General features: G+C 51.1%; 2 non-coding genes across 2 annotated transcripts; one reads left to right on the top strand and one right to left on the bottom strand.

Moving 5' to 3' along the window:
- The first annotated feature begins 14348 nt into the window (after nt 1–14348).
- On the top strand, nt 14349–14420 carry trnae-uuc (transfer RNA glutamic acid (anticodon UUC)). Its single transcript has one exon. It is a non-coding gene; the product is annotated as a tRNA-Glu (tRNA).
- A 2609-nt stretch (nt 14421–17029) lies between these two features.
- trnas-gcu (transfer RNA serine (anticodon GCU)) lies at nt 17030–17111 on the bottom strand. Its single transcript has one exon. It is a non-coding gene; the product is annotated as a tRNA-Ser (tRNA).
- Between the last annotated feature and the right edge of the window lie 2585 nt (nt 17112–19696).

Here is a 19696-nt window from a genome sequence, read left to right as displayed (position 1 = left end):
TTCCCGAAGCGGTGGCGGAGAGTATCCTCGAGGACGACGAGGATTATTTCGAAGCCGCCCTGGAGCCCGGACTGATGGTAGGGCTGGACCTGTCCAGCATGTTTACTTATTAGTCCCCAGCGAAACCTGGAAGGAGCCCAGCATATTCCCCCCAGGACCCGAATGAGAGGAGTTACATCTAGGCTAAACAGTGCCAAGATGTAGACTCCCAAGTTTCTACTGTAAGTACAGAGAGGAGGTTTAACTTTCACTAGTTTTAATCATTACTGTGAAACTAACCTTCCTAACAACCAACGTGAGAGGGCTGAGAGACCCGGTGAAAAGACGGGGAGTCTTTCATGATCTGGCCTCAAAGTCTTTCTCAGTTTGTTTCTTACAGGAGGTCCACCTGAAGGATGAAAGCGACAAGCTGACATTCACCAGGGAATGGACGAAGGGAGAATCATGCTGGAGCGTAGGAGGGGTCCACTCTTCCGGAGTGGGAATCCTCCTCGGAAACCCAGAGATGACGCTGGTTTCCTCCTTCTCGGTGGTGCAGGGCTGGATCCTGGTCGCAGACATCGACTGGAGGGGGCAGAAGTTGAGAGCGATTAACGTCTATGCTCCGACGGAACCCTTTTTTCGGAAGGAAGTGTTTGCTGACCTGGCCAGCTGCTGCACCACCAACAGACAGGTGGTGCTCGGCGGGGACTTCAACGTCGACCGGGAGAAGGGGAGCGACGCTAGCTCGGCAGAGCTGGAGTCGCTACTCAAGCAGTTCTCCCTGGTAGACGGCTTCAGACGGTGCCGCCCTAACGACGCCGGAACGACCTGGAAAAACTCCCGGGGAGTGTGCAGCCGCCTGGACTACATCTTCCTGCACACGACCTGCTCCCTGGAGTCGGCGACGGTGTCCCCGGCGTGGTATTCCGACCACGAGCGCTTGACGGTGGTGGCTAACACCAGCCTGCCGGCATTCGGTCGTGGGTACTGGAAGCTGAACCGGGAGATACTGGAGGAAGACGACTTCAGGGCACTGTTCCGGAAAGACTACGCGAGCTGGGGCGATCTGAGAGACGGCTACAGCTCCGTGGTGGAATGGTGGGAGTCGGTGAAGGACAGGACCCGAACCCTGGCGCAGACGTACTGCAGACGGAAGGCGTCCAGGGAGAGGAAGGAAGCTGCACGACTCCAGAGGTACCTCGAGGAGGAGTACAGCTCGGCTAACGGGGGAGGAGCCTTCAATTCAGCCCTGGCACGGGACCTGAAGGAGAGGCTCCACAGACTGCACACGGAGAAAGCCAGGGCTTTCCTGGTCAAGGCACAAAGGGAGCATTATGAAAATAATGAAACCTGTTCCTCCTATTTCTTCAACCAGGTCCGGGGAGCCCAGAAAAAGAGGGTGATCCACAGCCTGAGACGGGGAGATGGAGAGGAAGTGCTGGACGAGAGCGACAAAGTAGAGGCGGCCACTGCTTTCTACACGGAGCTCTTTTCAGAAAAGCAGACAGAGGTGGAGGCAGGCGACGCTTTTCTGGAGGGGCTAACGGCACGAGTACCGGAGGAGGTGAGGGAGGACTTGGAGGGTCCGATCACGGCCGAGGAGCTGAAGGCGGCGCTCTTGTCCATGGAGAATGTCAAGGTGCCGGGGCCGGACGGACTCCCCAAGGAATTCTACACCTGCTTCTGGGACACCCTGGTGGCAGATCTGGTGGAAGTGGCGCAGGAGATCTTCCGCCGGGGGAAACTCGGAGACACCATGAGGGAGGGTGTCATCTCCCTGCTCTTCAAGGGAGGAGACGCCGCCGACCTCAAAAACTGGAGGCCGATCACGATGCTCTGCGTGGACGTAAAGATCCTGTCCAAGCTCCTGACCGGCAGACTGAGAACCGCCCTCCCCCACATCATCCACAGCGACCAGACGTGTGGGGTGGAGGGGCGATCCGTCAGCTGGAACTTCCAGCTGACCAGAGACGCCATCGCCTGGGCCGAGGACCGGAACGTGCCCATGATGGTGGTCAGCCTGGACCAGGAGAAAGCCTTCGACAGAGTGAACCACAGCTATCTGTTCAGGGTGCTGGAACGCTTCGGTTTCGGAGAGAGTTTCAGCCGCTGGATTCAGATTCTGTACTCTGACGTGGGCAGCAGAGTGAACGTGAACGGAAACCTGGGGTATTTCATTCCCCAGGAATCCGGAGTACGACAGGGCTGCCCCCTTTCACCCCTTCTCTATGTTCTCTTCACAGAGCCCTTAGCAGAGGCGGTGAGACGGGACCCCGTCATCGACGGCCTGGAGATACCGGGAGGCGCGGGGGAAACCCTGAAGATCTCCCAGTACGCCGACGACACGACGCTGTTCCTGAGGTCGAACAGGGGGTTGAGGAGGGCCCTGCAGGTCATGGAGCAATACTCCAGAGCCTCGGGGTCGAAGCTCAACCACCGAAAGAGCAAACTGAAGTTCTTCGGGCCCTGGAAGCACAGGACGACGGCGCCGGAGGGTCTCGAGCTCTGCACGGAGCCCCTCAGAATACTTGAGGTTTCCTTCCAGAGCCGGGACAACGAGACCAACAACTGGACTGAGAGGATCGCCAAGGTGAACGCGAAGCTGGGTCTGTGGAAAACGCGGTCGCTGTCCTACACGGGGAAAGTGATGGTGTTGAAAGCAGACGTCCTGCCGGCTTTGGTTTACCTGGCAGTGGTGTACCCGCTGCCGGCCAGACTCAGACGAGCGCTGCAAGGGATGATCTTCGGCTTCGTCTGGGGCGGCAGGTACGAGTGCATCACGAGGAACCGGATGTGTCAGCCGGTCGAGGAAGGGGGTCGAGATGTCCCACATTTCCCCCTGAAACTCGACTGCATCTTCTTCTGCAACCTCTGTCGGGCGCTGCGGGAGCCCATCGGCCACAAGTACCAGTACTTTGTCAGGCTGTGGCTCTCCATCCCGATGAGGCACTTGGTCCAGTGGTCAAACACTGGGCCCAAGGCAGAGAGGCGACCGGAGTTCTACACCCACGCTGTCAAGTGGAGCAGGAGGTACGAGGCCACGAGACAGCCAGAGCTCTGCACCAACCACAGAGCTCTGTACAAAGAGGTGAGGGGGCATCTGGTCGAAAGAACTGGACAACGAACTGAAGGACCTCAACTGGATGGCCGTACACAAGAGACTGGCTACCAGAGAGGTCCTCTACAGACACTCGATCTCCAGGAATCCGCATTGCCCCCGGGACACGTGTTTCGTCGAGGAGACTCAGGAGCACGTTTTCTGGAGCTGCCCCTTCGCCAAGGCGGTGTGGGGCAGAATGGACAACATAATGCAACTCCTGGAAACGAATGCGGTGCTCAGCTACCAGTACATTCTGCTGGGGCTGGCACCTACCGGACTGGACAGGGGGACGCAGTTCCTGATGTGGCTGCTGCTGTCCCTCACAAAGAAAGGCCTGTGGGACGCGAGGAACAATCTCATCCGGCACAACAACAAGTGGGGAGCGAGGGAGCTGGAAGAGAGGATCCTGGCGGACCTCAGGAGGAGGATGAAGCGCGACGTTGCTAAATGGGGTTTCCCCACGGCAAAGGAGCTCTGGAAAGGCCTATGGACCCTGTACAGGGATTAATGGTTTACAGCAAGCGGTAGGGTTTGGAGGGACTCTCATAATAGCGCAAATCCGCCCACCCTTGCAAGGATTGATAACGGACAATCACCGCCGTTCCGCCGATGTTTTAATTTTGTGGAGTGTTATCGTGTGAGATGTTTCCTTTTGAGATGTGTTTTTTTTCGGAATAAAGTACATTTTATAAGAAAAAAAAAAGATTGTACCATAAAGATTTCCATGGAGAGGACTATGGTTTCCTGCAGGACTATGCCGGTAGGAGGACCAGGTTCCACAACTTCAAGGGGCTGTGTCGAGGCGATCCACAGTACTGTCAGGACCAGCCGTGGCAGTTTTAGGATTCCCATTCTGGAACATAGATGAGGCACATGGTACAGTTCCACTATAATTTTGAATATATTTTCCTAGCAGGACCTACAGTACAGTACCTAACTACCTGCAGCTACAAAGGGGCACCCCCCTCTTTGATCGGGTTTGGACGTTTAACCCTATTCTGTGTTCTCCGGCGCCATTTGAGGTGGGCGATACAACCGGAGGTGGTTGCGATGCACCCACTTGTAGACCAGAGATTGCCTTCCCTTCTCAATCTGAATTCGATAAGCTACCGGTGATACCTTATCGACAATCTCGTGGGGTCCTGTCCAACTGGGTAAGAACTTCCGGGCCACCCCTGTGGGTTTGGCAAATTGGAAGTACAGGACCTTGTCTCCTACTTGGAGTTCCTGGTTAACTGCCTTTCGGTCATAGTATGCTTTCCTACCCTCTGCACTCCTTCCCAGATTGTTCTGGGCAAAAGCAAAGGTTGCCTGCAGATGTGCTCGCAGGTCTGACACATACTGATGGGCCGTAGCAGCCCCCGTCGTGCTCAGGTCCTCCACCCCATAAAGACAGTGTAGGGGAAGAGTCATCTTCCGACCTGTCATCATCTCAAAAGGTGGGACCCCCGTAGAGCAATGGGGCGTAGCTCGGATGGCCATCAGAACCAGGGGCAGCTTAATGTCTCAGTCCCTACTGCTGTTCGAGATAAACTTTTTGAGCATACTAACCACCGTTCGGTTTGCCCTTTCTGCCTGGCCCGAGGATTGAGGGTGGTAGGAGATATGCAACTGGGTCTTGACCCCAAGCATATTCCACAGGGTTGCCATTACTGTAGCTGTGAAATGGGTTCCCCGATCCGAGTCCACGGTCAGGGGGAATCCCCATCGACTGAACACATGGTTCACCAACAGCACTGCAGTTGTCTCTGCCGTGTCGTTGGGTGCTGGGAGGCACTCAATCCATTTTGTGAATGCACACGTAACAGTGAGGAAATATTTGTTCCCTCTGGATGACCTCACCACCCAATCCATTTGAAGATTGGACCAGGTGAATGTCATGCCCTTTTTCTGGAGTGGTGCACGGTGCAAGGGCCGTGATGGTTGGAACTGGCTACACGTCAGACACCCCTTTACATACGCGGCGATGTCTTGGCCCATGTGAGGCCAGAATGCCACCTGCTGGATAGTGTCGTATGTAGCCTTGATTCCCCGGTGACCCCCACAGGGTTCGTCATGAGCGTGTTGGATCATGACCCCCCGATGACAGTGGGGAACTACCCACTTTGGGACACCTTGTGCAACTGGTACACAAACCAACAACCCCTTTATAATTTTTAGGTTGTCTTTCACCTCTGCCAGCTCCTTCAGCTCCAGAGACTGGCTCAGCACCTGCTCCGAAAGAGGTTGACGCACTGGGTCAGCGATATGCTGATACATTTGCCCAATTGCTGGGTCCTGTTTCTGCATTTCCGCAAGATCGGTGTTAAAACCCTGTGACCCAAGCACTACAGATTGAGGGTCAGCTCCGACATCCTGTCTAGCCCTGCTTCGGGTGACCGTCTTGACCTTCTGGGGGTAGCCATTCCTGCTGGAACTGCCAGGGTTCACCCTCTAAGGCGCCAGATTTGGCCAACCGGTCGGCCTCATCATTCCCGTCTTTGTCGGGTCCCTTCACCTGGAAGTGTCCCTTCACCTTCCTCCAGTAAACCATCATTCCAGCCTCGGTTGTGAGCTTGTCACTGGCCAGGAACAACTCTTTGTTCTTTACTTCCTTGCCCCGGGCATTTTTCATGCCGTTACCCTTCCAATACGGAACGTGAGACACGAAGCTATGTCGGGCGTAGTTCGAGTCACTGCAGATGACAAACTGTTTAAGGCCATGTGTCAGGGCCTGCTGGAGGGTGATCAGCACCCCAGCTACTTCCGCATACTGACTAGTCTTTGGTCCTAGCTTATAGCGGGTCGGCCCACAGGGAGTATTGTCTTGCCAGACTACTCCTACCCCTGCTAGCACCTGCTGTTCGTGGCGAAAAGAGCAACCGTCAACATAGGCCATGGGTAAGCCCTGGCCCACGTTCTCATCGTAGTACCAATGATTGTTCGGTAGCTCAGCAGCGGGAATTGTTTCTGGAGCTTCCATGTCAGTGTCACAGCCATGACACACTTGGCCCAAAGCCAGGCCCTGTCCCAGGTACATTTTCTTGCTCTGTGCATAACGTACCTCTCATATCTCATAGCCTTGTAGGGCCATCATTCATGCCACAATCCTGCTATTTGACACCCTGCCCGCTTTCAGTCTCTGGCTATGCAGGAATGTCACAGGTTGGTGGCAAGTTTCGATGTGATCTTTTGTCCCCCAACATAACTACGGAAGTGTTCTACCGACCAGACCGTAGACAACAGGGCCTTCTCGCAGTCCAAGAACTTTTGCTCCACTGGGCTCAGGGCTCGACTGGCATATGCCACAACCCTTCGCTCTTGGTTATATTCCTGACTCAGAGCAGCCCCAAGGCAGTGCTCTGAGAACCCTGCTTCAAGGTAGAAGACCTTATTTTTGTCAGGGTAGGCCAAGCTCGGCGCACTACCGAGTCTGCGCTTCAGCTCCATCACAGCCTGTTCTGGGGAAGGCCCCCACTCAAAGGGCACGTCTTTCTGCAACAGCTTGTGGAGGGGCCTTGCTATTTCAGCGTAATCCTCAATGAACTGCCGGGAATAATTACATACTCCCAGAAAGCTGCGCAGTTCAGACAGGTTAGTGGGCGACTTCATATTCTGGATAGCTTGGACTCTGCTGGACTGTGGCTGTATGCCTTGGGCTCCAACCAACAGTCCCACGTACTCCACTTGGGTCCTACACCACTGTCCCTTAGCCAGGGACAGTTTGGCCCCTGCACAGGAGAGCTGGGTCAACACATGCCTGATCTCGGCCATGTGTTCTTCCCAGGTCTGACTCCGCATCAGAATATCGTCCACATAGACCAGGTTGCCCCTGGCGGCTGCATCACTCATGGCTTTGTGCAGAAATATGTTGAACTCCGCTGGGGAGTTGGAATACCCAAAGGGGCATCGATTCCAGGTGAACTGCCTGTTTCCAAAGGAAAAGGCCAGTTTGTACTGGTCTGTTGGTTCTACCTTAAGGGTCCAGAACCCATTGGCCACATCCACTGTGGTGAAATATTTCGCTGTTGTCACCTTGGCTAACTCCTGATCTAGGTAGATCATTGGCCATCTTGACAAAGGAACCTGTTTATTCAGCTGCCGGTAGTCAATGGTCAGACGCCATTTACCACTGGGTGTCAGCACCGGCCACAGTGGGGAGTTATAAGTGGAGTTACACTCCCTTATGATCTGACGCTCTAGTAGAGCATCCAACGTCTGCTTTTTGGACTCGTATGCCGTGAGGGGAATGCAATACTGCCTGACATAGGTTGGGCGGGCGCCAGGGGCCGTGGGAATGCGCACTGTGTTCAAATCCGTCACCCCGCAGTCATAGGCGTCCCGTGCAAACACTTCCCGGAAATCCTGGAAATTCTGACGCAGCTGCTGACGCTGGCTTTCCGTTTCCAGGGCATCTGCCTTACCAACCTGTTCCTGTACCTGCTCTAGGAACCCCGCTTTTGACGGCATGGCGGTATCCTGGGTCGCACTCTCAGCTGAGTGGTCCATCAGAACACCTGCGTGTACTGTGTACACAACCATCTCATCCTTATCGCTAAGGTCCACCCTGCACACCTCCTGGTTGCAGAATCCCTCTATTGGCATAATTGTAATCATCCGCCGGGGGTAGGTGTAGTACACCTGCTCGGTTCCCCCCTCCCTGGCCAAGGGACCAGGGAGCTGCCCCAGTACTGGGATGGCCAGTTCGAAATCATAGAAACCATTGTCAATTACCAGTCCCATGTCAGTGCGAGCAGGGATTTTGACATCTTGTTTTGCTATGTTCTGCACCAACAGGCAGGTGGCTCGGCCATTCCGTTCCAGTTTGGGGGTACAACAGACTGCTAGGTTCAGTCTGATAAACTGAGCTGATGGTTGGAAGAAAACCATCTCAGCGTCCATTCTCTGTCCCTTCTTTAGGACAAGGCGTACCGGAAACCCTGCTGTTGAAGCAGGAACGATCAGGTCCGATTCGTTTACTACCTGGCAGGCCTGAGGAATCGTCTGACCTGACCGAATGTTCTCGGGGTCGCCGCTTAGAGAGTGGGCATCTGGGTCCACCCGTGTCCAAAGCACACTGTTTACTGTGTCCAGCTGGGCGCCCAGTCGAACCAATAGGTCTGCACCAATACAGACCGAATGGGTCAGCTGAGGTGCTACCTGGAAGTAGTGAGCAAACTTCCTTTTTCCGATGGAGATGGAAGCTAAACAGCTTCCTTTGCTCCAAATGGACCTATGAGGTGGGGGTGCCCACCACAGAACCTGTGACTGCGTCACCAGGGTCACCTGACAGCTTCGCGACAGGTCCTCGAACAGACCTTCACTGATTATGGACTTCTCAGAGCTGAGGCTAAGAATTACATCATCAACCTGCACTTCTGCCACCTGGACCCCCTCCCACCACCATGGGGTGGTAGTCCTGGTCCCCCTGAGGTACCAGGGTGCACAGAAAGGACTCCCATTCATTACCAGACAGGGAGATCCACTCTTCTTCAGGGATGAAAAGGGGGTGTGCTTTACCTGGCGGGTCAAGCAGCTGCTCGGAGCACTGCTCCTGTAGTTGGGAGACCGTGGGAGTGCTGGCCTGGGCAGGACTTCCCTGTAGTTTTGGAAAGCAAGAAGAGACATTTATTCTCGTCCAGAGGAACCAGGAGGAGCCTCCAACTCAGCTATAGTGTTCAGTGGACACTGTGTGATCACAGCATAACCACTGAATCCCCCTTTTTGCTGTGCAACAGGCTTAGGGTTTTTGACCTGAGCCCACAATTTTCCACGCTGGCAGTCCACCAGAGGCTCCAGCCTGTCAAGCAGGTCTTGGCCAATGAGTAGTGGCTCTGTTTTAAACCTAGAGATGTAAACAGGATGCACCACATTCATTGGCCCGAACCTAAGTGCCAGCCCCACTCGGTGTGTGATCCTGGCATGATCCTGGGTATAGCTGGAAATATCTATCTTACACGGTTCTACCTTAAGTCTGATGCCTTTTCCTTTCGCTACTCGTTTGAGCTCGCTGAGTAGATCGGCTGACATCAAACTAATTTCAGCCCCAGTGTCAATCAGTGCTTCTCTATCTAAGACGTTTTCAAGAGAAACCTTGATATAAATACGCCTCGCTTTGCTTTTCTGGTTGAGATTCCCTAAGAATTGTTGGAAGCCTGCCTTTTCTTTGACTTCAGGGGCGGGGTCAGCGCCCAACTCAGAGTCACAGTCTTCTTCCAGGCAGGAACCCTCCCACCCAATCAGATAGACTGAGGGAGGGGCTTGGGACGGATCCCCGCCTCCTCCAGTGAGAAGGGGCGTGGTCCCCCTAAACTCATTCACACTTCCGGCATTCGGTGCGGAAGGTTTACCCTGTCCTGATCTCTCAGGCAGGGCTTGTTCAAGCCTGGCCAGGCGGGCTGCAGTCGACTCCCTTCGTCCAGTCTTATGATAGGCTCTGCCTGAGCCCTTGCCTTCCCCGTAGCGCTCACGGCGGCTCTGACGCTTAGTGCGGTCCTGCCTGCCTATTTTGCGCCGGGGCTTAGCGAGCTCAGGAACCTCAGCTGCCTCGAGCTGAGGCGAGTCGTCAACCCTGCTGGCTTTAGTGGCGAACACGGCCGTTTTAGCAGGTTTTCGCTCTGAGGAAGCAGAGACTTCAGCTCCCCAGGCTTTTTGAGCCAACCTTCTAATGTCAGCCATTTTCATCGCTTTTGCATCAGTGTGCATCACAATCATTTTCCTGACTGAGGGATGCAGATTAGCAATGAATAAACCTTTGAAATTCACGTTCTCTTCGCAACCCTCTTCATTCCACCCTGCAAAATAAGTGCGCCTAAGCCTCTGATAATAGTCGCGAGGGGCTTCAGCTTTTTCGTGCTTAATATGGTGCACAGCGGCCACGGCAGCTATGGGATCGATAAAAGCCGAAAATTCTCCGATCATTGCCTGACACAGCTCCTCAAAGCTATTACAGACCTCCGGTCCTTGTCTAGACATCCACTCGTGGACCGCTCGGCTGGTAGTTTTCCTTACTAACATAGCCTTTTCCTGTTCGGACGCTTCGGGCATAAACTGCAAAGTATATCTCAGCTCATCAATGTAGGTCTCCACATTATTCCCTGACACTGACGGGTCAAACCTTTCTACATCTTTGGCCAACTGCCTCAGGGAGTGGAGGTTAATTTTTACGGTTTCTCCGCGGGCAGGGAGACGGCCGTGATCAGGAGCAGGGGGTCTATGCCTGAATTGACTCGCCCTTGCGTTTCGCGCAGGACTCGGCGATCTCCCCCATGCCGATCCGACCACAGACCCTGGCCGGGAGAAACCTCCTCCCGGCGCGCTGGTTGAGCGCTCCGGGCTGCTAGGTGGGCTGGCATGCAAGTGGGATCTAGTCTATTTTGCTTCCAGTACGGCAGCATCTGACTCCTTTTGCCTTTCCTGGCTGAGCTCATTTAAACTCTCAATTTCTTTTTCTTTTTCTTTCAAGCTCGCTTCCAGGTCTCTCCTAGCTACCTCAGCCGCAGTTTCTCTAGCAGACAAGTCATCTAATTTACCTAAAACTTCCCTGAGTCAGTCTTCACTTTCCTCATTTTTCACTCTCTTTTCTCTGATTATATCCAACAACTCAACTCGCTCCGCCTTATATCTTTCTAGCGTTCCTTGAAGCTTTTGAAACTTTGTCAGCTCGGACAAAGACAGTTCCAGCTGTTTAGCTAGATTTAAGGTGAAACTCGATAGGACCAGAACTGCGTTCACAGACCCTCCTATGTTAAGCTGGTTCGCTACCTTAGCTACTAAATCTACTTGCAGCTTCTCAATATCATCAAAGTTCAACTTTTCGATACCACTCCAGTAACCAGGATTGTCGTCGCTAGAAATAGTACTTATAAGCGACTCCACTTCAGACATTTTAGCAGCCATTGTCATTACGTCAGAGAAACTTTAAGAGTATTACTTTTTTTTTTCTTTTTCCAAAATACAGTATGGAATCTAGACACCCGAGCAGATGGATTTCCAATCAGCACACGTTACACTAAACGCTAGAAAACAGGGGGATTTCTTTACGCAGTTATCAGCACACCCGGTATTCGCGTATAGAAGACGCGGTGCTGTGCTGAACTTGAACTCACAGCAACATCAGTTATTCTGTGCGACTGATTCTCATTTCATTCTAAACTCGCCCACCCAGGGACGCCATTAAATGTAATGGTTTGATGGGTTTACTGAGACAATTATTAATTGTAGCAGTAATCACAAGGTTGTTCGTTGGGGCTTTTAGAAAATCAATCGTCAGAACAACTAACAACGCACACACAGGGGTTCAATACACTAGATACATTTATTAATATAAATTGTGCACCAAACATATACTAGTCTGCCTGGATACGAGTGGCAGACCTTACTGTGAGGGTTATCAATATACAAGGTATATAATCCCAAAGAGATGCAAACACAAAGAGATACACAACAGAGAATATATGTCAATATATATCGTTCGGTTACCAAATCGCTAATCAGTGTTATTACCCACTGTTACTCTAACCTCGGAAGTAAATACATTACTCATGAATTAAATTGATAACAACTTGTGTTGAGGTACAATTGAATTCTCGAGACGCAATGTAGAACATGGGGTATACTTATCCACTGTGTATGGATTTGGAATTTCCCGGCAGGAACACCAAATCAGCTGACAGGCTCTGTTGCAGCCTCTGTTCCAGCGGTTGTCCAATGGGCGTTGTCCCGGCGTCCTCTGGCTACCGGCCAACCAGTCAAGGTGCAGCTCGGAGTAGGACGGGCGGAGGAATCTGACTGCGGCGCGCAGGGCAGTCGTTGCTCCGAGGGGATCTACCAGCAGTCCGGCTGGCTGGTAGAAAGTCTCTATGCACAGAGTGTGACCGCGAGTCCTCACAAGTCACTCTTGTGCCTGGGAAGAAGCTGGTTCGTTCCCGGTCCAGCACTGCTTCTGAATAAGCTATTCAGGTTGTCGACGAGGGTCCAACTGTAGGGTCCAACTGTCCAACACAAACACAATCTGTGGCGTTTAGCGTGACATAGTCTTGCAGGCATCGTGCTGTCTCACTGCAATACTATACCGCTGGAGGAAACAGTCCATCTGGCCATGAAACTCATTTGAACGTCTAGCTACAGCAACTAACAATATCATGATTTATTCAGGATGTGTGGAATCAGCACGTCCCGGAGACAGCTTCCGAAATCGTGAGCATTCTCTGGTGGTGTCCTGCAGGGTGCCTGTGGGCGTGCATTGGTGGTATGGTGGTGAGCGTAGTTGCCTTCCAAGCAGTTGACCCAGGTTCGATTCCCGGCCAACGCAGTGGCGATTGGCTTCAAATGCTGTCATGAGCCTTGGATTGTGACTAGCAAAGCGAAGCCTTTTGAAAGAGCTAAAGCACTGCAAAACGGAATTGAAGGAGAATCTTACAGGGGATTCTGAGCGGTGTCGGCATACACGCAGTCCGATACGGGTGCTGAAAGCTTGAGCTACTCTCAATGTCATGCTGCCTTTCCCCGGAGTAAATCTGTTACATTGAAAGAATGCTTCTGGCAGGTTCAAAAAGGGACCCTTGTTAATTGGAGAAATCAATGATTTCAAATGAATTCTGTATGCGTTAAAAGACAGCTATACACAGAAAACATGCAGGACACTGCTCATGATGTCTCAGTGCGTTTTTCCAAGCCATCTGACAAAGCCCGCCCACTGAAAACTGCAGCACATCGTGTAAAGACGTTCAACTTTGTAACTACTGCACGCACAGGAAGCAGAATAAATTCCTCTTTTCAAACTGTCAAAGGTTTGCTTTGGGAACGCCGCAGGACATCGCACAATCTCTTTTGAAGAGGGACAAACGATTTCTTATGGGGCGCAGTAAGTACTGTTACTGTCACTGCTCGATACCGACGCTGGCCTACTATATCATGTTCAGCCACCGCTAGAAAATGTACGGCTCTAGCACCGGAGCAAACAACAGGAGGGCCAACATCGAACAGGCACACGTGTCAGACATGGAGAGCGATGAGAAAGGGATTCGAACCAATGCCTGCTGAGCACAATGGATTAGCAGTCCGTCGCCTTAACCACTCGGCCACCAGAGTGAAAAACCAGAGTGCGTGGCTGCCCAGCTGCAGGAGCCCAGGCGGCCTTCAAAGCCTCTGCCCTGCCGGTCGTGGTTGGCAATGCACCTGGCCTTACAAACGAGTAGCTTATCGAGCGGAAGCCTGGGGCGGCGGAGAGCTGTGATCGTGCAGACCTTGAGGTGTCACCTCTTTGTCTGCTTTCCCGCCCCCCCTCCGCCCAAGCTCTGCTCCAAAGTAGCTCGGCAACCCCTCACACCTGCACGTGTCACAACCTAAGGTGTGGTCATGAGACACCCATGTGGTGTTGTTCTGTTCTTGCTAATTGTTTCCTGCCCGTCGCAGGCAGGAGTCCATGCAAGGAAGATGCGCTGGACAGATCTCAGAGGGCGCACCTGGGTGGCTTTCCTTCTGAGTGACGTTCCTGCAACACTCTCCCGCTACTCTTGGTGCGCTCATGCCGCAACACAGGAAGGCTGGAGCAGGTGGCTGTGGGCTCTGTGCACCGACGAAATAGCTCAGTTGGGAGAGCGTTAGACTGAAGATCTAAAGGTTCCTGGTTGGATCCTGGGTTTCGGTATTTTGTTTCATCGCGCCCTTTGTTCCTCTCTCCAGAGCCCCCTGCCTAAAGTGACGCGTCCCTTTCTCAGCCCGAAACGCAAGCGAGACACCAGCAGCAGTCTCTGCAGGTTTTCGTAGTGTAGTGGCTATCACGTTCGCCTAACACGCGAAAGGTCCCCGGTTGGAGACCGGGCGGAAACAGCCTCTTTTTGCACGCTCCTGTACTTCACAGAGGTCTTGAGCGACCGGTCATTTGTTCCCAATGTATTTCCGGTGCCTTCATGCACTCTTGTACCAAACGCACGTTCCTTCTGTACGCGGAGCCGATCATTTGCAATTGGGCTGTGCCGACAGACCAGGACGAGCTCTGTCGGCTCAAAAGCAGCGCAGGACCTGCAAGAACAACAGAAAGATTAGCATCCAGCGGGAGCCTCTTTGTGATCCCAAGATCTCATCAAGAATCGTCTCCAGCAACAGGGCTGGGCGCATTGTTCCATTCTCCGACCACTCTCGGTGTAAACAAGTCCCTCCTGGCATTTCAACTGAGCCCCAGTATACATCGACCCTTTGACACTCTGAGTGACAACTCTCTTGCATGTTTTCTAATATTTCTGTGGTTTGCTTGCCTGATGCCCGAAACAGTAGGGTTGTGTGCTCCCATATGGTCTAGCGGTTAGGATTCCTGGCTTTCACCCAGGCGGCCCGGGTTCGACTCCCGGTATGAGAACGTGTCAATTCTGCCTCCTGCTTTCCAAAAGATCAGCACCGTGTACGAAGGAGCCGCATTAAAACTACTCGAACGTGCAAAACGTGCGAGAAGAGGGGGCGCTTGTTTCCAGCCGAAACTTCTTGCGTCACTCTGGTAGACAGGGCTGAACTTCGGCAATAGGATTTATACTCTCCAAGATATTTGCACCTTCTGAAGAGGCGATTTTCTCCACTTCAGTAGCCCGATTTCGTCGATTGCGTGGAGAGGGCTGTAGAATGTGGCGCCGTCTTTCCTGCTCCGTCCATGACAGGCGTGCTGGTCTCTGGAGAGTTTGTGTTTTCTCCTTAGAGAAAACACAAACGACCAACTCGGAATGACTTGCCTTTGACGCTTTTCAAAGCGTTCTTTGTGCACGACGACTGCGCCGCCTAGCAGATACAAATGGGTTGTACAACTTTGAACTAGCAAATGGAAGAGGGGCTAAGCCCCCTCTCTTTTAGCCCAGGTTCGATCTGTCTCCCAGAATCACCAGGGCGCACAAACACACACCCGTGCCGTTGAAGTGCTCTGCTTCATTTCTAAGGGCAACTCAACATTCACTCCTACCCCGAGTGCAGAAAAGACAGTGTCTGCAGCAACAGCGGCTCAGGTCTCTGCACAGGAGCTAAGCTGCCCCCATCTCCTCTGCTCTGCGGCTCCTGCGGAGTGGAGTCCTGCCTGGAGCTGTGTTTGCAGGCGGCGGCTCCCCGCGCCCTGTCTGTGAGTCGTGAAATTAATTAATAATGTTAATAAATTTATAAAGTTAATTTATAAATTTATAAAGTTAATAAAGTTATAAATTAGAAATTAATAACGACATAATTATATTCATGTACCGCAACACAAGAATAGTACACACTGTACATTGTCTGTCGATAATGTTTCTGTAGTGCTTTTTCAGTACTCAGCATGTGACTGTGCTGGTGGCGCTGTGGGTTAGGTTCCTGACTTCTATGTCACATGGTCTATGATTGAATCCCATGGAACTATGAGTTTATTTTTTAACAAACATTTCTTTGAAAAAATGAAACGTTTCCCTTGGTCAGAGATTAAATAAAACCTCACTTTTTTTGAGGTTTTACTGTGCAGAGTGAGGTTTTACCTCACTTTTTTTGAGCAGAAGGTTTACTGTGACCTGAGAAGGGCCGGCATCCAATCACGGTGGTACACACACACGCTCTCACTCATATGAGCTACACGGCTACCAAGATGATCTCGGGTGCGCCGAGCTGGTACGGAACATATTGAACTGATCGACGGCGAATTGTCTCTCAGACAGGCTTTTCACCTCTAAGCTCCCTGACTGACAGTGATCAGCTAGGTAGTGAAACAGTCAGCTGCTTCTAAGCCTTAAACAGCTGTATCTCGGCGCTTCCACGGAGAGATGATTTGAAAGCCGAACATCGCCCATTTGGAACACCTTACTATCACTAGTTTAAGAGACTCTTAAGGTCTTGCAGAGGTGCCTGTCTAATAGCATGCACTTTGCAAGCTATAGGTGTTTAGGCTGAGGCAGAATGCCTGTTAACAAAATGTTTTTCTAAAGGTGTGTCCAAGTGGCTGCAAAAGGACAACACTCCTGGGGCGCCATGGCTCAGCTCCTGCACTTGATTATAATGCTGTTACGTGTCAAAGCAGTAATTTACATCATCCTACCACTGCAACACGGGGAATAGAGAGAAATGAGCACACGCTACGAATTGTCTCAATCACTCCCTAGAGTCGTAAGGCGCATTGAAGGGTGCACCCCCATCATTAATCGTTGCGCCTCTGTGAAAGGAAAGCTCTTGGGCAGTCTTTGAAACAGCTCGGATGAAACACTTGATTGCTTCCATGTGCATCTGGAGCCCACTTCTTATTTTCACTTCACGCCGCCCAAAGCAATTCTAAAACAGGAGATTCGCGTTTGGGAATGCGCCCTGCCCTACAAATAAAACAGGTCTACGGGTCTGAAACCTGCTCCACGGAAAACAGCTCTGTTGCGCTTTTGATCAAAGGGAGATTCGCTGTTCTTACTTTTTGATGACATAACACCCAAAGGGGCTTCTTTGGAGCTGGATTCCAACCAGCAACCTTAAGTTTCTTGGCGGTATCCTTTACAGTCCTCTGTTCGGTCGACAAGGGACAGAAGGGGGCAGCTTTCCTCACACATACAGTGCAATGTACTGTAGTGTTCCCCTTCATTGAATTCGCAGTTCTGCATCAGACCTCTAACTCGTTTCTTTAGCTTGGATTTAAGCCACGAAGCAGGCTTCTACTGTATAAACGTCTAGAGGAATCACAAACTATTTGAGAGGCCACCATCCCAGGGGGAACTGACAAAGTCTATCCCTAAACACCTAGTGCAGTCTCTCAAGAGACTGTCAAAAATCGCTTTCTCCGTTTGCGTTGCGAGTAAGTGAAAACGCGGTCTCAACCCAGAGCCACTTGGCAGCAGCGGCACGTAAATACCGTTACTGTTACTGCTCGATACCGACGTTAGCCTACTATACCATGTTCAGCCACCGCTAGAAAATGTACGGCTCTAGAACCTGAGCAAACTACAGGAGGGCCAACGCTGAACGGGCACACATGTCAGACATGGAGCACGACGAGGATGGGATTCGAACCCATGCGTGCAGAGCACAATGGATTAGCAGTCCATCGCCTTAACCACTCGGCCACCTCGTCGACGACACTGGGCTGTCCGGACATGGGTTGGCGCACTCCAGATGATCTTTTTCTTTTTTTTCCCTCGTACTCGAGGGTCATTTTCCTGTTCCACATGCGATTTCAACATTTTCCTTGGGAGATGTCAAGCCAGCAAGCCACTGCTGTGGTTCAGTGGCCAGTGTGGAGTTCAGTGGCCCTGTTGTACACAGAAAGCACATTGAGCTCCTTGGACATTAAAAGTTCCAGATAAAAGCCATTTGTCACCCTTTCTCTTGGTGTTGATGTTGCTATTGTATGTAAAGGTGGCAACTTGCTCAGCGAGCAGGCGGAGCACACACCGAATGCAGATGTGTCTGAGTGGTGTGTCCAAGTGGCTGCAAAAGGACAGCTCTCCCGGGACGCCGTGGCTTAGTTGCTTAAGGCGCCTGTCCTAGTAAACAGGAGACCCTGGCTCCGAATCCCAGCGGTGCCTTTTTTGTTCTGTCTTCTCGAACAGAACTGGTCATTATGGACAACTGCCTACGGCTAGACTTAATTAAATGCAAGCATTCATTTCCTGTCTTGAACGACTTGTTTTTCTTAAAATGGATGCAACTTGCAAAACATGAAATACAAACCTTGCTAATCAGCGCTCGCGGCTGGCAAAAAAAAAAAAGAAGTCAGCAATGTTTTTTTCTTTAACCTTAACCCTGCTAATGGAGAAGAGTTAAACGACTGAGTCTATGCAGCTTAAACGGTCCACACGTCAGGTTCTTAGCTGAAAGGGTGGTAAATCACGCTCACCCCAGTCCTTAATCTTTTAAAGAGGATACAAAATTGAACCTAGTCGCCACATCACATACATCCTGTTCAACGATAAAAAGGTAACGTCTATCCTCGCTAAAGAGTAAATCTCACGTTGAGGGCATATTTTTTTCCACTTTACCATGAGTCCGGCTCGGCTGCACAGAGGCGAGAGCAGAGCAATGAGGTCACGGGGACAGGGGAGTCACACGCTGGCGGTTTGAACACGCGGAAGATCACTGAGGGATCCACAGTATGTGGACCCTCCGTGCGCCATCAGTCCACACTCCGGACTCTGAATCCTGCCATCCGAGTTAAGATCTCGGCGGAACCTGAGGCGCAGTTCCTTCTTAAAACGTAATCTGGTGAGCATTTCTAGAATCGTACTTGTATAGATGCAGCCTTTAATGTGTTGCTAGGTTAAAATTGATGACTTCTTGAACTTCAGTAGGCAACTGCCCTCTTGGTTTCGGATTTAATTTCTTTATTACAGGGGCGCTTTTATGAAGACAGAGTCATGTTCAGGTACTTTGCTTGATGGAGGAAGCTCATTTCGGACTCTGTGATCTGCTCACCTGGAAAGGTCTGCTGTACTACTACAAGAGAGAAGTAGAGTCTGGAAGAAGGGACAATTTTATGATGCTTTGGAAGGTAATGTTTTTTTTTTCTTTGAAATCGAAATGAATCAGAATAGCAGTGCAAAAGACAAACTCTTTGGTTTGGTTTAAAGAGATATGGTTTTAAAACAGACAACATGTAGAAAACAGGTGTTTCTCACTTTTGGAAAAGAATGGACCGGGGGTAATATTTTACTAGTTGCAGGGCTGAGCTCACTGGGTTACAGTCCTGCAGTGTTACACCAGGTCCAGTGGCGCAATGGATAAGGCGTCTGATTACGAATCAGGAGATTGTAGGTTCGACTCTTACCTGGCTCGGGTCATTTTTAAACACATCGGGCTGCTCCCTAAGTAGTCTGTGCTACTTACTGCATTGTAATCGTACCCAGTAAGAGATTTCCTTCATGTAAATGAACTGCACCTGACAGCTTTAGAAAAACACCTGGGCTCAGTACGGTGCTGAGAGCTCAGCGTTGCTGTTCTAATTAGCACGCACTGCATCGGCTATGAGCCCGAACCTTTCAATTATTCCGATCAGTAAGTCAACACGTAGTCCACATGAACGGTAGAAATATTCTCTTGTCTGTCTCTTGTTTGTATAGAACTGAATGTCCCTGACAATGTACTGTTAGTTTTAATTGAAGAACGGCATTTGTGTTCAAATATACCAGACAAGTTTATGTAACTGCTCATGCGACACTCAGTTGTAATTAGTCAAGAAATAAAGTCGAACAACAGCTGCGGGTTTGATTCTGAACGTATCAGATTGCAGCGCCTTTTACTTCCATTGACAAATGATAGAGATTCGAAGAGAGATCCTTCAGACCAGCAAGCAAACCCACGGCTATTTCGGTTTTCTATCTAGGCAACGTTGGTGTTTGCAATAGCATACATGAAAGCGTGATGCAATTTCTGTGGCTACATTTGTTGCACGTCATGCACAGTAAGAGTGTTTCTAACACCAAATAAAAAGTCAACAATTAGCGATCACGCCTTCTCCTCAGTTAACCCACTGAAACCCTTGCTGTTAACAGTTCTTTACTGCGTGCTTTACCAGCACCTACATATCGTGTCGGTTCTTTCAGCTTTATTCATTAGGTTTTCAAAGGCATAAGCAGAGCACCAGAGGTGCGAAGGCAAAGTGTGTGGTTATCTGAAGAATTGATGTCCATGGCAGCAGGTCCAAGCGATTTCGCGTTGTTA

The sequence above is a fragment of the Lepisosteus platostomus genome, unplaced genomic scaffold (genome assembly GCF_059453375.1).
Source record: "Lepisosteus platostomus isolate fLepPlt1 unplaced genomic scaffold, fLepPlt1.hap1 Scaffold_46_H1, whole genome shotgun sequence".
Lineage (NCBI taxonomy): Eukaryota > Metazoa > Chordata > Actinopteri > Semionotiformes > Lepisosteidae > Lepisosteus > Lepisosteus platostomus.
Note: the sequence above shows the minus strand (reverse complement) of the source record. Positions and strands in the feature narration are given on the sequence as shown.